At 48.1% G+C, this 20,076-nt stretch overlaps 1 protein-coding gene across 1 annotated transcript in view; it reads right to left on the bottom strand.

The window, feature by feature from the left end:
• Positions 1 to 19,677, bottom strand: part of PPARD (peroxisome proliferator activated receptor delta) — an 87,163-nt gene extending 67,486 nt beyond the window's left edge. Inside the window, exons 1-2 of the mRNA XM_055329975.1 lie at positions 19,532 to 19,677; positions 15,349 to 15,432 (exon numbers count right to left, since the gene is read on the bottom strand). The gene's annotated coding sequence lies outside the window, so the exon portion shown is untranslated. The remainder of the gene's footprint in view (positions 1 to 15,348; positions 15,433 to 19,531) is intronic.
• Between the last annotated feature and the right edge of the window lie 399 nt (positions 19,678 to 20,076).

The raw sequence follows: 20,076 nt of genomic DNA, 5'->3' as shown, positions 1-20,076 counted from the left end.
TATGCCTGACTACTATGCTCAGATCCCTGCCTACCGCCCAGGTGCCATGGAGAAGCTGCTAGCACACAGGTGTCCTCAGGGCTAGGCCTAACAGACCTGTCAAACCACTTGGCCTGGGTACTGCCAGGTGGGGAAAGCAGACCAGGTGCAAGTTCATGGAAGGAGCAGGCCATAGATGGAAGAGCATGTCCCATTGAGACATTTTCCTTCTCCTTATTTCTGACTCATATCTGGACTCCTTATTCTCTAGGCTTTTGCCTGGTCATCCTGCTGGCCCTCTCAGCAAGGAGTCCCCACTGCCATTTGAAGCCTACCTGACCCCCCCAACCTATTATCTAATTCCTTCTGCTTGTTTCAGGACTGAGCCAGGGATCCAGGTCCTTCTGTCCATCATGCTTCCCAAGACTCCCCTACCACCCACCACCCCAGCCCAGAAGCATGATCCTTCTCATCTCCTTTGTGTACCTTCTTTTCTGAGATCATGAGAGGTTTCTCCCTAAAAGCCATGAAAAGAAACCTTCAGACTGGAGGTGGTATCCTTTCTGGGTTTTGTACAGAAGGAAAAAAAAAAAAAAAGGCAGAGAGGTGGGGAGGGAGAGGAGATGGGGGGGGGAGGCAGGAAGAAACAGGCACCCCTTTTTTTTTTTTTTTTTTGCTCTGTACCCTTTAAACAATGACAGCAATGAACAGTCATACGCTCCTTCCCAAATTCCTCTCTTTGGGCAAGATGACTTTCTTTGCTCACTCACAAAGGGTAGGGGAGATTAGAAAGCAGAGACAGAAGAAACCACCTGAAAAATGGGGTAAGGCAAGTCACAAAACTGAATGTTAAATAATATCCCACTTTTGAAAGAAAACCAAATAAGTACACACATAGTAAAATCTGAAAGAACACAGACTAAACTAAAACTTATAGCAGTCACTTACGGATGGTGTGACTATGTATGTATGACTTTTAGTTCCTTCTCAGTGCTCAGCTGTATTTTCTTTTTCTTTCTTTTTTTAAAGCTGTCTCCTTGGGGTTTCTTTCTTTTTTAAAAAAATATTTTTTTTATCTACTTGACAGAGAGAGCAAGCACAAGTTGGGGGCAGAAGGAGGAGAAGCAGGTTCTCTGTTGAGCAGAGAGCCCTACATGGGGCTTGATCCCAGGACCGCAGGATCATGACCTGAGCTGAAGGCAGATGCATAACCGACCAAGCCATCCCTGTATTTCCTTTTTTTATTGAAGTATAACTGACATACAACATTAGTTTCAGGTGTACAACATAATGATTCGACATTTGTATCCACTGCAAAACAATCTCCACAATAAGTCTAGTTGCCATCTGTCACCATACAAAGTTACAAATATTTTTTTTCCTCTGGTGATGAGAACTTTTAAGATTCACTTCCTTACCAACTTTCAAATTTGTCATACATTATTGACTATACTGCATGCTATCCATTCTATTCCCATGACGTAAGTATTTTCTAATTGTCTCTTATGAATAAGCACTGTTCATATGATTAAGACATTTTAAGATAAATTAAAAACCACACACATGGAAACACTTGTGCCCAAGTGCTAGCTCCAACCCTAAGAAAGATGGTCTCCCAAATACCCATAATACCAGCCACTGGTGAGATCTGATTAATTTCTAAGCCCCAAGTACAAGTTTCCAAAGAAGTCTTTCACTGTTACTAGCTAAACAGCACATGCCAGTGGCAAGCCTGTACTTCAAAGCCTTGGGCTCAAGCACTCAGAACCACCTGGTAGTGTCTGCACCCATGGAACACAGGCCCCAACCCCTCTAACGCTCACAACCCAAAGCCAGAGCCTCACAAAGGTGCAAAAGCAAAAAGTGGGTCGGGGACTACTGACATCCTCGGGTTAAAAGACTCCTCATTCCACCTGGCGGCCTCTTCCCAAGGCCCAGGTAAGGGCTCGAGGGGGTAGACTATGGGCAGCTGCCATGGGAATTACTCTATGGGGTCCTGCAGGCAATCGCTGACGGGAGTCAACACCCACTCCAGCCAATATTCAGATGGAAACAGGTCAACCAACAGTCTTGAAGTTTTATTCAGTCCAACCAGTATTTACTGGCATCTACCCTGTGGTTCGAGGTGGCGAGATATGCTAACAATAAAACAACACCTAATAAGTGCCACAGTGCCTTTTCACCTATGAGCCCTTTTAATACTCAAGTCATCCCTGAGGGGTAGGGTCTATAGTTATCTCCCCGACATTACAGATGAGGAAGCCATCAAGGTATAAAGTGACTTGCCCAAAGCTACTAGCAGAGCCAGAACCTAGTCACATGTATCCTGGCTCTTAACCAGTACTCCATATTCCCTCAAAGTTCTTATCCTCAAAAACAGCCAGTGAGCTAAAAATATAAAGAGTGCCACATGCTACTTCCTGTTCTGCTCTGGGGTAGAGCTCATTCCTTTCTGAGAAGCCAAAGAAACAAGGAGTGCAACTGTCCTTCTGTCCAGATCCCCTGGGCCTGCTACTGACCCAAGGCAGGGGGGCCTCAAGGCAAACAGGTGAGCACAGTCCCCAGAGCCCAGCCAAGGGCACTGCTAAGATGCCACCTAGGCCTGCCTCTGCCTCTTCTGATTCCCAGTGCCTTCCCTCCCCCCAACCCCTGCCTCCAGCTAGGAAGTGGGAGCAGAAATAAAAATAGCTCTCTAAAACTAAACCAGGGATGCCAAGGTACAAGAAAGGGGGAAAATATAAGGCCACTGCTGGTCAGAGCCCAGTGTCCTGCTGGACTAGGTAGGGCCCATGTTGCTGAGCAGGACAGGTACCCAGAGCCCTGATTCCCCTCAGCCTCTGCTCATGGCCTGAAGACACACACATGCACACATTGGTAAGTTCCTGCAAAGCCCAGGCTAAGGTGACACAAGCCAGAGAAGCAGTCCTTGAACAGAGAAGCATGGGGGTGGGTGGGTGGGGGTGCTGTGGTCCAAAGGGCCTAACCCTTCACTCTGTCATTTATCAGGTGCGTGACCCGAGTAGGCCACTTAACCTCTGTGATCCTACACCCCCTCATCTGTTAAGTGGGTATACCAACCCCTGCCTCTCACAGGCTAGGGTGAAGGACAGTGAGCTCATCCACAGCAGGATGTCTGGCCCAAGAGAGAAGCTGAATAAAGGCAATCTCCCTTCCTTTCTTCTCTCCATCTGTGCACATCTCGGCCACCTTCACTTCCTTCTCTCCTTTCACCACACGGAAAACACTGATTAACTACTTGGATCAGAGATTAGCTTTTTCCTCTAAGTCCCTTCCACTCTACATGCCTTGCCCACCAGTTGGCTGGTTGTCTCTTCTGGTTCTAGCAGGGCTGCTCACTACCTTGAGGCAGATTCAGGGAGACACTAAGTACAGCCATTCTCAGGACCTCCTCTTCCCATTGACCTGGGACAAGATGCTGCAAGGGGCTCCAAAATCTGCCAACGTTTGGTTCTGCTCAGTGACCAAGACATTCTGCTGTGCTCGAAAGCAGGGAGTGTTCTTGGAAGCCAACACCAGTCTGGCCAGTCAAGCAGGTACTTTCCAAACTGGAAGAATGAGATTCAACCAGCCATCCTCCCTAGAAAGGCCCTGCTGTGTGGTATAATCAAAGACACAGCTTTACACAACTCTGCCACTTACGAATTGTGCAGCTTTTAGGCAGCTTTCCTAGCCAGTTTGAGCCTCAGCATCTTCATCTGTAAAAGGAGGATGATGATTCCTACCTCTCAGGGTTGTGTGGATTAAGCAAGGTGATGCATGTGAAGTAATCAGCACGGTGCATTCAGCCCACATGAGAGCTACAGCTTACTTGCCTCCTGGGCAGCTATGGACTTCTGCTTGGAACGGGAGGGGGATTAGACACAGCTGAGCCCAGCTCTCAAAAGAACTCACAATCTGAACCTAGAATGGAGGAAATAACTCCACCATCATATACCACAGTAGGGGCTGAGCCAGAAGGAGGAGAAAGGAGCCTTACTAGACTCCCAGTGGAGGAAGTGGAGAGAAGGAGGCATATGGGAAAAACCGCCAAAACCGAAAACCTCAGTTGTCTCCACGAAGCTTCAACCAAAGAGAAGAGTAACAACCAGGAAAGGGTTTTCTTCTATAGATGTCTGACTGCTGCCCCAGACAGGACTCTGGTGTAGGTTAGTGCCAGGGCTACTCTTGGCAGCAAGCCACCTTAGTCTGGCCAGCCAGACACTGTTCTGTCTAACAAGTGCTCAGAGAGTACCTCTGCACCAGGCACTTACCTATCAAGAAGCAAGTTTCTGGGGGAGGATGATCTTTGATCATGGCTAATGAACACCGATAGGGACAGAGAACATGACTGTGCATTGTAAGCTGCCCCTTTGCGACTGAACAAGGTCTCTGACTCATCGAGAACATCAGATGGATGGACCAGTTCTTTCTCATGATGGAAGCAGAAGGCAGAAAGGAGGGCAAGGTTCAGGCTGCAGCAGTCCAGAGAGAGAAAGCAGAGTAAGGGCAGAAGCCTTGGGAGCACTGGAACCAGCTCATGAGAGGTATTCCTGGTTGTCTGCAATGTGCCCAGGGTGGGGGTACAAAAGTGAATCAAAGACAGATGGTCTGGGACACCTGGGTGGCTCAGCGGTTGAGCATCTGCCTTTGGCTCAGGATGTGATCCCAAGATCTGGGATCGAGTTGCGCATCGGACTCCCTGCAGGGAGCCTGCTTCTCCCTCTGCCCATGTTTCTGCCACTCTGTGTCTCTCATGAATAAATAAATCTTAAAAAAAAAAAAAAAAGACAGATGGTCTTGGGGCACCTGGGTGGCTCAGTCAGTTAAGCATCTGCCTTTGGCTCAGGTCATGATCTCAGTGTCCTGGAATCAAGCCTTACATCTGGCTCCCTGCTCATCAGGCAGCCTGCTTCTCCTTCTTCCTCTGCCCCCAACCCCCACCCAACTCATGCTCCCTCTCCTCAGATAAATAAATAAAATCTTTTTAAAAACAAAACCAAAACAATACGGATGGTACTGGTAGTACGTGAGAAGACAAGGCTACAGGGCTTGCAGGGGAAAGAGACAGGCCTTAGCTTGCAGGGGAAAGAGACAGGCCTGGGCTTGCAGGGGAAAGAGACAGGCCTTAGCCTGGGTCAAGAATGCCTTATGTCTTCTGGGTCAAAAATGGGCCAAAAAATGGATAAAATATTTTTCTGCAAGGTGACATGCTATGCTGTAAGGATATGAAAGGCAAATTGTAAATAGACGTTATAAATACACGGGGGCGTTAAGATGCCAAAAATAGAAATGTCACAGAAATCGTGCACTGTAATAGAATCTAAACAAAATTGGAATAATACAATTTCGACTGGATGTATTTGGCAGTTTGAGAATTTATTCACCTAGTGATTTTCACTTAGGAGACAGAAATTATTATTGGTCCATTTGTTTATTACTAAATAGTAATCAATTAGATGCCATTATTTAAAGCAGGTTCTGGGAAGAGTCACCTAGGACTATAAAATCAGGGACACAGGCATGGAGGATTTAATCTATGGACACAATTTCTAACTAACCCCTAGATGACAGTGAAGCTTACCATCAACTACTGACAGACTGTCATTCTGGAAAGTTGCCAAAGCACCAGAACTGTCATGGGGTCATTATCCAGGGAGAGTGTGACTTTTCAGGCTGGCTTACTTGACCTTTGGGGATCTGATTCTTAGAAACCCAAGCAACACCATGAGGACCTGGAGGAGGCAGAGTCTTGAGGTTTGAGGCAGCCACTCCCAGGAATGGAAGAGTCAGGGGGTTCTGAGACATGGCAGACGCAGGCCTGTGGGTGCTGAGAATCTAAGTGATAACCAGAAATACACAGTGGCAGCGCATGCACTTATGTGTTTTGCTCTCTTCTGGCAGTCCTCAGACACCTGGTTGGGCAGCTGGGGAGATGGCAGGCCTCCTAAGAAGAAGGGCAGGGAAGAAAGGGGGCTGTTAAGAAAGAATTTCAGGTGGGCAACTGTAGGAGCCCCTCTAAGTAGCCCAGGAAGAGCAGAGTAAAAAGAAGTAGCAGGCGTGGGGGCCTGGAGGTCTTCATGGGGCTGAGGAGGGTGACTGAAGTGAGGACCCCCAAGAACCACCCCAGAACTGCCTGCGGAGAGCAGAGCAGCCAACCTGCCATTGGCTACATAATTTTGGCTCTCTTTTCATTCCATCTCTTCCACTCTCATACATGCCATTAGCTACATAATTCTGGCTCTCTTCTCATTCCATTTCTAGGAACATGGCTCCATATCAGCACTAACAGTGGAGCTGCTTTTATTATTCAGAAAGAAGGAATTGCTTTTTTCCTTCTCTTCTAATATTTTCACTGGACTATATTTACCTACTGATGTGCCCTAGGTATGACATGATGCACATTCTACAGAAAGGAACTGAGGAACACAGGCATGAAGCCTGAGAGGCAGTGTGAAGAGGGGGAAAGGAGGGAAGAGGCTAAAGGCCAGGTGAAGTAAGAGATTTTACAGTACTTCACGGCCCAGAGTGATCAGGCCCAGTCACATCTCTGACCTCCCCTCCACTCTAGCCACAGTGGCTTCCTGACTAGTCCTCAACACACCAGCCATGTTCCTACCTCAGGGCCTTTGCATTTACTTTCCCTCTGCTGATAAGGTTCTTCCCACACATGGCTCATTCTTCTCTTGAGCTTAAAATATTACCTTCTCAGTGAGGCCTTCCTTAAGCCCTCTATTTAAAAGTGCCACTACTGCTTTCTTGCTTTATTTTTTTTTTTTTAAGATTTTATTTACTTACTTGAGAGAGGGAGCATGTGTGCATGTGCACATGCGAGCAGGGGAGGGGGGGAGAAAGAAGGAAAGAATCTGAAGCAGACTCCACATGGAGTGTAGATTCTGACACAATCTCACAACCCTGAGACTATGACCTGAGCTGAAACCAAAAGTCAGCCACTTAACCAATGAGCCATCCTGGTGCCCTCTGCTTTATTTTTTGATATAGCATTTACCACCACCTGACATGCTAGCGACGTAATTCTGGCTCTCTTCTCTTTCTCCACCACAACCACCATGAGAACATGAGACTTTTTTTATCTGCTTTGTTCACTTCCTCACCCCCAATGCCTAGCATATAGGAGGAACCCAGTAACCGCATAATAATGAGTGGGAGAAAGATGGAAGTGGAGTCAGATTTAAACTAATCCTGGATCCTCAACAGTCTGAAAGAAACCCCTTCTTACTGATCTGATTCTGAAGGTGTGGGGTGACTTCCAAAAGCAAGAATCAGACACTACCTGAGGCCTTCTCTTTTATCCCCAAAAACTCCCTAAAAGGTTTCTCCAAAGAGCATATTGCTTCAAATTTAATCTGGGTAAAGGAGGACCTAGGATCTTAAACTGCCATAAAAGAGGTGCTTTATGACTGCCTTGAAATAAGAATGAGACCTAGCCGAGAGTCACCTCCTGGGCCTGGAGGCAAATGAGCCCTGGGGCAGTCTCCTACTGTCACTGTTACAAATTACTATAAGCTTAACACTTAAAACATATTTATTCTCTTAAGAGTTCTGGAGGTCAAAGTTCAAAATTGGTTTACTCCAAAATCAAGGTACTGGCAAGGCTATACTTCCTTCCAGAGGCTCCAGAGGAGTATTTGCTTGCTTGCCTTTTCCAGCTTCTAGAACTGTGTTCCTTGTGCTCCCTAGCCTCTTCCTTCATCTTCAGAGCCAATGGGGTAGCTCTGGCTGCAGCAGTCACATTTGTCTTCTATATCAAATCTCCCTTTGCCTCCCTCTTAACAGGACACTCGTGACTGCACTTAGGGCCCACTCGGATAATCCTGGATAATCTCTTCGTCTCGAGATCCTTAAATTAATCGCATCTACAAAGTCCATTTTGCCTTATAAGGTAGCATCCACAGGTCCCAGGGGTTACGGCCTGGATAGCTTCAAGGGCTATTACCCAGTCTACCACCACGGTAGACAGAGTCCAAGACTGTGGAAGAATTCATATCTTTGGTCCATGTGAAAGAAGGGTCAGAGCAGCAATCTTGGCAGTGTCCTGGGCCAGGGTCTTTCTTTTGCTATCACTGCTTGCTATTATCTAAAGGGTGGAGAATTCATTTTAGGGAATTCATTTCATTAATTCCCAAAAGCATTCTAGCCTTTGGAGGGCTAGAGGAGAAGGGTAGTCTCCAACCTGGAGCTTCCAATGGACCACAAAGGAGTTCATCCCAAGATGCAAGTGCTGAGGGCCAGGGGGAATTTACCAGGATCTCTGGACTGTCCTGAAGGCTTTTGCAGAAGGGGAAGCTGGAAAGAAATGGTCTGCACCAGACAAACAAGCTCATGACCAGGGATGGCAGGTAAGCCTCCCCTTAGGAGAGCTGCCATGGGTAGAGGGTTCTGAGAACCCATGTGGCTTTGGAGAGGAAGACTGCTGTGATCAGAGCACCAAATCAGCTGGTAACATCTGACACCAGGAACAGACCTGTTAATAACAGTCTATCTGCTACGTATTACCAACTCTATTCTATACAGCACCTCTGGGAGTTACAGGAAGGTGGTTTTGGTCTAGACACTGAAATACTTGTAAAAGCAAGACATGGCAAACCCAACCATTCCAGGACACTGATTTATGTCTTGTACACCGTGCCTCTGTTGCATAGAAATCATAAGGCTTCTTAGTTGCAACATGCTACCTCATTGTGAATTATTTCACTCCTCCCCAAAGTCCTCAAGGGCCCAGAGAGGTGACTGAGGAGAAAACATTTCCATTGCAAAAACTGCATGCCAGGGCGCCTGGGTGGCTCAGTGGCTGAGCATCTGCCTTCAGCTCAGGTCGTGATCCCAGGGTCTGGGGATTGAGTCCCACATCGGGCTCCCCACAGGGAGTCTGCTTCTCCCTCTGCCTGTGTTATTGAGGCCCACTCAATAACAAATTCCCCACCCCAAAATGTCTATAGAACTAGGGACAGTGCTATAGAAACCTGGTACTAAAGGAAATCGAACTGGAGGTGAAGAAAGTAAAGTTCTCGTAAGACAACGTTGGAAATGAGGAGAATTGAGGAAAACACATCTTGTTTGCTTGTTTGGAAGAGGGGATGAGATAGGTAAAGCTCTGGCGTCTGGTAAACTGAAGGACGGCCTGTTTTTGAGGAGAGAGTGGTCCTGCAGACTGTGTGTGTAGGGTGGCTGAGGCTGCCATTGGGAGAGCAGAGTTGGCCTGTACTTCCACTGGAGTAGTAGCCAAATGACTGTGTGCCTCTGAGGTTGTAACTCTTGGATGAGGGAAGTGCCAAAATAATAAGACAAAGATCAAAGAGGTTATAGAAGATACAAATGAAGGCAGTGAAAATCCGTTTGTAGATACCTATTAGTCTAACAGTACAGAAACGAACTTAAGCCTGAAGTGGTTTCCTCACAACACTGGGGAGCCTCTCCATTCATGATACTCCTCGTGAGAGAACTCTTTCACAGGTGTGTCACCATGAGCTGTGAAGAATTCAGCAATGGTCTCCAGACAGCTGCTGGGATGACGACAAGGCTGTGGGAGGTAGGCTTTGAAGCCTGGACTTGGAAAAGGAAAAACAAGCGGCGTCAAGGTGCACTGCCCAGAACATCGACTGTGGAACAGAATCCGCAGGCTCCCCATACTGAGGTTGGGCTCCCAGGGCCACAGCTGGTAAATTAGGGAAGGAACTGTCTCAGAAAGGCATTTCTTCCTGAGCTCCCCGCCTCAGAAGAGAGGGGATGAACAAGCACTGCCCAAGGTTTATTTTGATCATCAAGTCAGGACTCCACACATGAGAGCTGAGAGTCACCCCCAGGTGACTCTTGGTCCCCCAGGTCCCCACTCCCTCTCAAAAAAATAACAGCAAATCCACCCAGCTCTTCTCATGGCCTCTTCACCAAAAGAAAAGCCAGAGACAGGATGAGGACAAGAGGTGCTGAATGCCAGAGGCCAGGCCCCCAGGGAAGCCCAGAGGGAGCCAGCCCTCCCTCCAGCCAGCATCTCCCTGGAAAGTCAGCCTTTAGCAGTTCCTCCCATCTCGACCTCCTTTAAACTTCTTTTGCTGTTCTCTCCCCTTGACCCCCTTCTTCCTCCCTCTCCCTACCATTCCCGAATTTGTCCATCTTTCTTCCTCTCACTCTTCTCTTGCCTCCTAGTGGTCTACGAGGGCGAAACTGAAGAGTATCTGAAATACTGTCTGTGCAGTTATGTAAACCTTTAGCTTTCTTCTGCTTTTTCTTTTAACAAATTATGATTAGGAACACTGGAGTGGCTCAGTTGGTTAAGTATCTGACTCTTGGTTTCAACTCAGGGTCGTGATCTCAGGGTCTGGAGATCGAGCCCCGCATCAAGGCTCTGTGCTCAGTGGGGAGTCTGCTTGAGGTTCTCTCTCCCCCTCTGCCTCTGCCCCCTGCCCCCAGCTCATGTACGCTTAGAATAAATGAATAAAAAAAATTTAAAATAAATAAAGGATTAACCTCCTATTGGACCCAGACAATAAAGCCTAACTTAGTTGCCTTCTACTTTCTGTGAAGCTTTTTTTTTTTTTAAAGATTTTATTTTTTAAAGATTTTATTTATTTATTTATTCATGAGAGACATAGAGAGCAAGCAGAGATATAGGCAGAGGGATAAGCAGGCTCCTCCCAGGGAGCCTGATGTAGGACTTGATCCCAGGACCCCGGGATCATGCCCTGCACTGAAGGCAGACGTTTGACCACTAAACCACCCAGGCGTCCCTACACTGTGAAGCTTTTGATCTCTCCTGGGTATCAGCATTCCTAAATAAGGGTGGAGAGGGGTTTCTCTAGTCCCGCTCTGGGTACTTAATCTGTGTGGCTGATAGATCAAAATCAATAATTTTAACAGCAACCAGAGGAACTCAGATTTAATATGATGAAGAATTTCCTTACATTCAGACTATGCAGTAGTCTCCTACCTAAACTCTCTACCTCCATTCTTCCTCTATTTAATCCACTTTTGTGCAATATTAACAATGATTTCTTACTCCAAAACCATCAGTGGTGGGGCGCCTGGGTTGCTCAGTCAGTTAAGTGTCTGCCTTTTGCTAGGATCATGGTCCCAGGGTCCTGGGATTGAGCCCCAAGTCAGGCTCCCTGCTCAGTGGGGGGCCTGCTTCTCCGTCTCCCTCCATCCCAGGCCAGGCTATCTCATATAAGGGATACTCAAAAGCAGTAGTAGCTGGTCTCCAAGGAGCTCTCTCTCCTTCCCAATGAACCATGCCTCTTGGTATTCATACCCTGTATAGTCCTCTGCATCTGAACTGGTTCTGTGACCAAGAAAAGACAAAGAAATTGACATTGTTACTTCCCAGGCTAGGTTTTAAGAAACCTTGCCCTTCATTGCTTAGATCTCTCATTATACTCACTCTTGGGATGCTTCTGCTCAGAATCCAGCCATCATGCTGTGAGAAGCCCAAGGCACATGAAGAGGCCATATGTAGGTACTCTACTCAACAGCCAGTACCAAGTGCCAGCCATGTGAGTTAGCCAGTGTGGATGTCCAGCCCAGCTGAGCCTCCACATGATTCCTGCTCCAACCTCCATCTGACTAAAGCAATATACCTCAACTGAGAACTGCCCAGATGAGCCCAGTCAACCTAAAAAACCAGGAAAGATAATAAAGTTCCAATTTTACTTAAGAATGTCCTAGATGAGGGGCACCTGGGTGGCTCAGTAGGTTGGGCAGCTGGCCAAGATTTCAGCTCAGGTCATGGCCTCAGGATGGTGGAGTTGGCCCTGCATGCTCAGTGGGGAGTCAGAGCCAGCTTGAGGTATTCTCCCTCTCCTTGTGTGCTAAGATAAATAAATTAATCTTTTTTAAAAAATGTCCTAGATAAGATGATAAAAATTGACGTTATTAAATAATGACCTTGAAGTATATGTCTTTTAAATACTCTTGTAACAAAATAAGAGTCATTGTTTGTCTCAGGAAAAATTTGAGATTGCGTTGCAAGCTAGTCTTTTTTTTTTTTTTTCATGAAACAACACTTTTACTTGAAAGAAAAGAGTAACAAATTATAATTATTTAGGTTTTGAGTATTTGACAGACTTTTTCTTAAAAATGGAGATTCAAGGATGCCTGGGTGGCTCAATGGTTGAGTGGCTGCCTTTGGCTCAGGGTGTGATCCCGGGGTGCTGAGATTGAGTCCCGCATTGGGCTCCCCCACAGGGAGCCTGCTGTTTCCTCTGCCTATGTCTCTGCCTATCTCTCTGTGTCTCTCATGAATAAATAAATAAAATCTTAAAACAAAAAAAACAAAAAACAGAGACTCAATTAAAAAAAAAACCTAACAGTATGGGGGCATCTGGGCAGCCCAGTCGGTTATGCACCCTACTTGTGGTTTTGGCTCAGGTCATATGTTGGGGTCATGGGATTGAGCCCTGTGTCGGGCTCTATGCTCAGTGGGGAGTCTGCTTGAGGTTCTCTCTCCCTCTCTCTTTACCCCTCTCCCCACACATGCACAGGCATATGCTCTCACTCTCTCTCTGAAATAAATAAAATACTTAAACAAAAAAATCAAACAAAAACCCTGACAGTGTGTCACCAGTGATAAAAATCAAGCTTTCAGGAGAAAATCCAAATTATGGAAAATTTGTATCCCCACTCTGAGCTTGACAGCCTCCCAATACTTGAATGCTTTGCTGTTGAGGTCAGTAGTATTCCTATGACTTAATGATACTGTAAAATGAAATATGTTAACATTTAGCGTTTCTGATGACCAACTTAAAGTAAAAGATCTATGCAAAGTACAAGATGGACCAATGGATCTTAATGTCACAAAGTATGAAAACTTGTGGTAAGGTTTCAGACTCTACATTCCAACTAACCTTTAAGAAACTACCACTTGTTGGGGTACCTGGGTGGCTCAATGGTTGAGTATCTGCCTTTGGCTCAGGGCGTGATCCTGGGGTCCTGGGATCAAGTCCCACATCAGGCTCCCTGAGGAGAGCCTGCTCCCTCTGCCTTTGTCTCTGTTTCTCTGTGTCTCTTATGAATAAATAGAATCTTCAAAAAAAAAAAAAGAAAGAAACTACCACTTGCTGAGGTTTGGTATAGTACCAAAGAATATCCACAATTATCTGCCAAAGCTATTAAAAACTGTTACCCCTCTCTTTCTCAACTACCTGTGTGAGGCCATATTTTCATCATAGCCTTCAAATACAACAACATACCTCAAGAGACTGAACATTGAAGCAGTTAGGAGAATCCAACTGTCTTCTATTAAAGCAGACATTAAAAGATCGCCAAAAATGTGAAACAATGCCACTTCTCTCAACCTTATTTTGAAAAATAGCTATTTTTTCTTTAAAAATGTCACTTGTGGTAAATGTACTTGGTTTATTATTACATTAAATGAATTAATAGGGTAGCCTGGGTGGCTTAGCGGTTTAGCACCACCTTCAGCCCAGGGCATGATCCTGGAGACCCAGGATCGAGTCCCATGTTGGGCTCCCTGCATGGGGCCTGCTTCTCCCTCTGCCTGTGTCTCTGTCTGTCTGTCTGTCTCTCTCTCTGTCTCTCACAAATAAATAAATAAAATCTTTTAAAAATAAATGAATGAATAAATTAGTAATTTAAAATAATTCCTCAGAGCTTATTAGTTTCTACTATGGTAGACAAAAGTTCATAGGTCTCTAATGATTTTTAAAAGTGTCTTTTAAGAGAGGGGTTCTTGAGGTCAAGAAGCTTGAGAATTGCTGTTCACGACATTTTAAAGTTGCCTTCAAAATTAACCAACTTTCTAAAAAAAAATAAAATAAAATAAACCAACTTTCTTTCAAGGCCCCATCTGAAACCCAATTTCTTCAGGGACAAAGCCGATTCAAAGTGATGACCTGCTCCTCTAAATGAGCATCCCTGACCATATTCTCAGAACCCACTAGCTCTCTTCATATTTTCAAAATCTTTTTGTGCCTATGTCTTCTCTTCCCGGTTAGACTCCACATTTTGTGGGGCCGGGAGGGGCACAGCCAAGGAACGTATCTGAAACATCTGTCACAGGAATGACCCACAAAAGCGCCTCAGATGGGAAAGACTAAGATAACGACCAAACTACAGTCTTCTGAGATTAGCACTGAAAAATCTGATAAAGCTCTAGCCTCACCTTTGACAGTGGAAACTAAGAAAGAACTTTCTTGCTAGGACCGGGAGCTCAAAGCTCAGGGATAAACTGGACAAGTGATGCCTGGACATGTACAGTTGCTGCCATTGTGGCCAGCTGCTGCTGGAGCAAAGGACACAGCAATTAACTCAGTAGTTCTCCTTGCTACGTTTATTCCCTCCCAGGGAACCTCGGGAGCCTCCCACACCCTCCTTCTTCCTCATTCACATTTCCTTCAAAGGAAAGGACTTGGTATGGGTTTGACAACAGAAGGGGCCCCTGCCTAAGGCCTTCCTGCAAGATCCACAAACGACCTGACCCCCCCTAGACTGACAGCCATATGGGCTCAGCACCCTGTTAGGTAACAGGAAAACCCACAGGGTGTTAAAGGCAGACAAAGGGAAGTGAAGCCCATAAACAGCTGCTGGAACCACTGAACTTCAGAGATTAAATCAGACAGGAGCGCATGTTTCCCCTGGCCCCCAGCAGCGACTTCACCATAGCGCAGCCTCCCAAATAGTTGAGACAATGAACATCGAATTCCCTGCAGCTCCCCTTCTGAGAGTTTATAAAATCTGCCAGGCATCCTGAGAACAAACAAACAGGGAAACAGTAATGAGAAGCCCAGAGCATTGTCAGACTCTGGTGAGAGCCTGCTACACCAGCAGAGATGGAAGGAAAAACCCTTGTGTGTTATGCCCAGATCTCATATATGCCAACAAACTATGGACCCGTCAGATAGGGACTGAATCTGTTTTTTTCTATCACCATTTCCCATGTGTCTAGTATGTGCTTGGTACATAACAGACACTCAGAAATGTCTATTACATAAATGAAAGAGAATGACAGACACCATCTTTGTGGCCTGGTACCCATATGAACAGAGAAAAGTTTGTATATTGATTCATTCAACAAATATTAGCATCTCCTCAGTGCTAGGCAGACCTAGACACAACAGGAAACAAAGTAAGTCAGTCTCTGCCCTTGTAGAATTTGTTTTAGCGGGTCTAAAGGTGAGAAATCTCAATGCTTCCCAAAAAACTACATAAGCCACAGACATTTAATAATTATTTAATTAAGAGCCTGCTATGTGTAAGCAATGAGTACCAAATGTTATGACAGGCACTTGGGATCTGGGAACTCAGCCCCAGTGAAATTATTTTATCTTTTAGGCCAGGATCCTAAATCTGGGGTGTGTCAGTCAGTCGTCAGGGGTCTTTGTATAAGGAAACTGGGATTACCTCTTTGGTGCATCTGTCCTCATCTGTCGGTGAACAGAAGCCACTGCGTGAGTACCATGTGCATGCCCAAAACACCACACAACACTGCAGAAGAGAAAGAAACCCAGTATCTTTAGTTCAGGTGCCAGGGGCCAGAAAAGCAGCATTAATGTTGTAATTAAACACCAAAGCTCAGAAACTGCTCCTAAACTGGCTCTTTCTTTGTCCCTCACACATGCACACCCTGAGACAGGTTATTCTGAGCCTGAGTCAGCAAATATTTCCCAATCCTGGAAGTAGTCTGCTCATTTCCAAGTAAGCAGACACCGGCTTTGCTGCTTTTACCAGGGGGAGGCAGAAATTGCTGGCAAAGTGAAGAAGGACCTGGAGCCCAACACCCCCCCACAGGTGGCAGCTCATAAATGGAGATGCCCTGAGTCATGCTTGAGTCCTTGGCCAAAGCCTAATGGCCACAGGACTAGAGTCACACCCTAATCACCAGCCTCTGAGTTATGAAGGCCAGGAACCATCTGCCAAGAAGACCCACATGTCTGAAACCTGACGCAAGGGGCCATCTCCTCCCTGCCAGGCTCAAACAAGTGTCCAGCTCACCTCTGACATAGTAAAATGCACCTGCTGCAAATGGCTCCACCCCTGGATCCAAAGGCACAGAAAAATACTAAAGGACATCAAACCATCTACAAGAAGCAGCCACTGTGCAATCTGGGGCAACATGGTACAGGCAAAGGCATCGCACACAGAACTTCTGACATGACACAAGCCAGAGCCTGGCAAGAGAGACAAAGTCCGTGGAAATGCTGCATAGGGAGGAAAAAAGAGAATGATCCCAGCATGGACAGTGCAGGGCAATCGGGAAACTCCTGGCACTTCCAGGTCCTACTAGGCTCTGGAGGAAAGCCCTGAAATTTAGCTTCTAGCCAGCAGGGAGCACCCTGGGAGGTAGGCCGCAGTGAGACAAGACATACAGCTGAAGCCTTTAGAAGTGACAGGTCCAACTCTTCTGAGACAGAGGAGCTGCACTGTCCCAGGACATGCCAGGATCTGCAGGCCCTCGGGACAGCTTGCACAACAGCCAGAACAGCTGCACTCTCCAAAGCAGAGCTTACATGCTTCCCCGGCCGGCGTACAACACTGGCTGGCCTCTGTCAAGCATTAGGGAAGAGATCTGAGGGACCATAGGTGGGGTAAGGGTCATTCTTTTTGAATGGGTAGAGGCCCATGCCAAAGGGAGAAGAGTGGTGGACAAGCAAGAAGAAAGACAGCCAGACAAAAAAGATCAGTCCATTCAACTAAGGAGTTGATGGGCTACACTATCTGGAGAATAATGTCAGGGGCCTGCCTGCCCACACCTTTGACCCAAACTCTGCAAAAATCACTGGATGGGAACTTGGTAACTGATGACCCTGACTGTCCACCAAGGCCGCAGAGTGGACAAATTGCAAGAAGCTATCCAGCAGAGCTGGTGGTGCCCACGCTATTCTGTAAGGTCTGGGCTTGACCTCGGCTTAAAGCCCTTCTCACCTGCTGCCTCGGTGGAGTGTAACCACTAATGGGTAAGTGAAGACAGAGGAGTAGCAAACTTCTCAAAAGAGTTAGGTAAAGTCCTTGGGAGTAGGGGTTGGACCAACTCACTGCCAGACACACAACCTCAACTTCATCAGAATGACCCATTAAAACCCTAGAAGGGTGCTCTTCATAAGAACAAGGGACCCCTTTTGGTCCACTCTGCCCAAATCCTGCCCAAGTACTGTTAAGGAAGGGGCTGAGGGGATCCCTGGGTGGCGCAGCGGTTTGGCACCTGCCTTTGGCCTACGGCACGATCCTGGAGACCCGGGATCGAATCCCACGTCGGGTTCCTGGTGCATGGAGCCTGCTTCTCCCTCTGCCTGTGTCTCTGCCTCTCTTTCTCTCTGTGTGACTATCATAAATAAATAATTTAAAATAAAAAAAAATTAAAAAAAAAAAAAAAAGGAAGGGGCTGAGGGGTCAGTGGAGAGGAGACTGGCTCAGCCATCCACAGTCCTATTCCTTTCACAGAAAAGGATTCCAAAACATAAAGTCTGGTCTAAGCTGGTTCACTTGGCTCTCCACCACAGCTCCTGAAGGGTGCCAATTCTGAGTCCAATTCTGGCTCAAAGACAGAGAGCAGGATCCTCAAAAGAGGAGACCTAGAAACCCGGAGCCAGGTGAAACAGCAGGCCTTCATTTCTTTTTTTTTTTTTTCAAAGATTTTATTTATTTGACAGAGTATACTTTATTTAAATTTATTTATTTATTTGACAGAGCACAAGCGTAAGACAGAGGGAAAAGGAGAAGTAGGATTCCCGCTGGGATCGTGACTGGAACTGAAGGCAGACGCTTAACTGACTGAGCCACCCAGGCTCCCCAAAAGGCCTTCATTTCTAAACGTGAGTGGGTCACGCACTCAGAATCCTCCAGATCAGACTGAGTAGAAACAGAGGATAATGTTATTTCCTAAAGATCTCTCCGGGGTACCAAGGCCAAATAAAGGAGCTAAGATTGAAGGCATCTGAAAAGAACTTTCTGCCTGACAAGGTTAAACCCCCAGACATACCAGGAAGGCGGTGGGCTCTCTAGCCGCAGACAGGACATCCCTATGACTGGAAGCCACTCAAATTCCTGACACCATCTAATGCAGTTCCACAACCTTCCCAGGCAGGTACCCACCTGACAGGGCAAAGGGACCAGAACTTAGGATCAGCGTCTCTCTTGGATCAATAGGAAATGAAGCTCTCAGGGAAAATGGAGGGAGAAGAATCTTCAAGAGAACCTGCTAAGTGACTAACATCAAAGGCCCTAACATTCAGTGGCTCAGAGATGCAGAGTGAAAATCAGAAGCTGGTTGTGACCAATAACAGATGGGGCAGATGCCTGCCAGCCCCAGGGCTATCGGGCTGGCAATCTATTTCAAAACTCAAGTAAGAAAAAAATGTCTTGGAGCCAGTACAGAAGAAAAGGGTAAAGCATTCTCTGGGGCACAACTTCTGAAGACTCCTCTTAGCTCTTGGGGACGGGGCTCAGAGTGGGAATGAGGGCAGAGATAATCTGGAGTATGATTGTATAACTGTGCTTGGTACATCCAGAGTGGAAAGACATAGAGCCCTGTTTCCTGGAAGGGGAAAAGAGTTGGACAAGGCCTCCAGTTACCCCTGGCACATGCCCAACTCAGCGGCTGCTCTCTCCCCAAGGGTTCCTGGAAGTCAACAGACCCATAAAGGGGAAGTTTTAAAGCTGAGATCAGAAGAATGGTCTACAAATTGGACCTCACCCCTGATGCAACACCCAAGTAAATGCTCCCATACAGACATGCCTGCTGCTTACCTCGGACATTCAGCCCCTTACTTCAATCCCTGGCTGAACAGCCCCCACCCCAACCCAGCGGTGTCTCAACAGCAAGTCAAGGGAAAGCAAAGCAGCATGTGGAGCTAACTCTTCTCCCAGAGTAGAAGTGAGGGAATGGGAGGTAGGTGACAGGAATGCAGGGGACAAGGCTCAATCACAAGGAAATGAGGGAGAAACAGGGCAAAAACAGGGCCTGGGTGGGGGGGAGCCAGGGTAGAAGGGGCTTAGGGAGATAGATAGGGACTGCCGGCAAGGGGCTGAAAGAGCCTAATAACGCCGCGAAGATGACGAGGAGGACCCGTCACCCAGAGAGGGAGCCAGGGACGGGAAAAGAGAGCAATGACAGGGCAAGGATGGGAGGAGAAGGCAGGAGATGAAGACATGGACAGGGACAGAGACCCTGGGTAGAGAGGGCACCCATGGGTCTGGAGACACCAGGGAAGGGACGAAGGAAGAGGTCAGAGGCAACAGGAGGGAACGGGAGAGGACGCCGAGCCCCAGACCCGGCTCTCAGGACACAGAAGGGGCAGGAGACGGAGCCACTAGGCCCAAGAGAGGGCACGGAGTCGCGTGGGGGAGGCCCCGCGCTTCGGGGGTCCCGAAGCTCGGGGGCGCAGGGCCGGCGGGGCGCCAGGAGAGCCACACACCGCCGCGGACCGGCCCGGGCCCGGGTGCCGGGAAGCCGCAGCCGCGCGGCCCGCGGACCCCTGCCGCTCCCCCCGGCCCGCTCCCCGCCGGGCCTCGCGCCCCGGGCCCGCCTCAGCGCCGGCCCGCCGCCCCCTGCCGCCGCCTGCCCACCGCTTCCCCGCCCCGGACTGACCTGCCCCGGCCGCCTCCCGCGCCGCCGCCGCCGCCGCCGCCGCCGCCGCCGCCGCCGCGGTCCCGCAGGCTCCGCAGGCTCCTCCGAAACCTGCCACTGCCCAAACTTTTCCCATTAATCCCCAGCTCCGCGGCCGCCGCGGCGTCACACGCTGCGCGGCTCGGCCCCGCCCCCGCCCCCGCCCCCGCCCCCTGACGTCACCGCGCAGCTCGGGCCTCCCTCGGCTCCTGTCCACGCCCCCTTCCGCCCCGGCTGGGGCCAATCACCGCGCGTCCTGGTTCTGCGCTCCGCCCGCCGCTCGCTACCCAGCGCCCGCCTGCAGCGCCCTCTGGTGCGGGAGGCGGGCGCGGCGGCCGAGGCGGGCGCGAGAGTGGGGATGTCCCAGGGCCAGCAAAACAAGCCTGGCGAGTATCGCGAAAGGGAGTTTAAAGCTGGAAGAGAATTTAGAGGTCGTCTAATACAGCCTCCACGCCCTTCCAGTGAAGAAACAGTCCCAGAGGGACGCCTGGGTGGCTCAGTGGTTGAGCGTCTGGCTCTGGCTCAGG

This window comes from Nyctereutes procyonoides, unplaced genomic scaffold (genome assembly GCF_905146905.1).
Source record: "Nyctereutes procyonoides isolate TBG_1078 unplaced genomic scaffold, NYPRO_anot_genome, whole genome shotgun sequence".
Lineage (NCBI taxonomy): Eukaryota > Metazoa > Chordata > Mammalia > Carnivora > Canidae > Nyctereutes > Nyctereutes procyonoides.
Note: the sequence above shows the minus strand (reverse complement) of the source record. Positions and strands in the feature narration are given on the sequence as shown.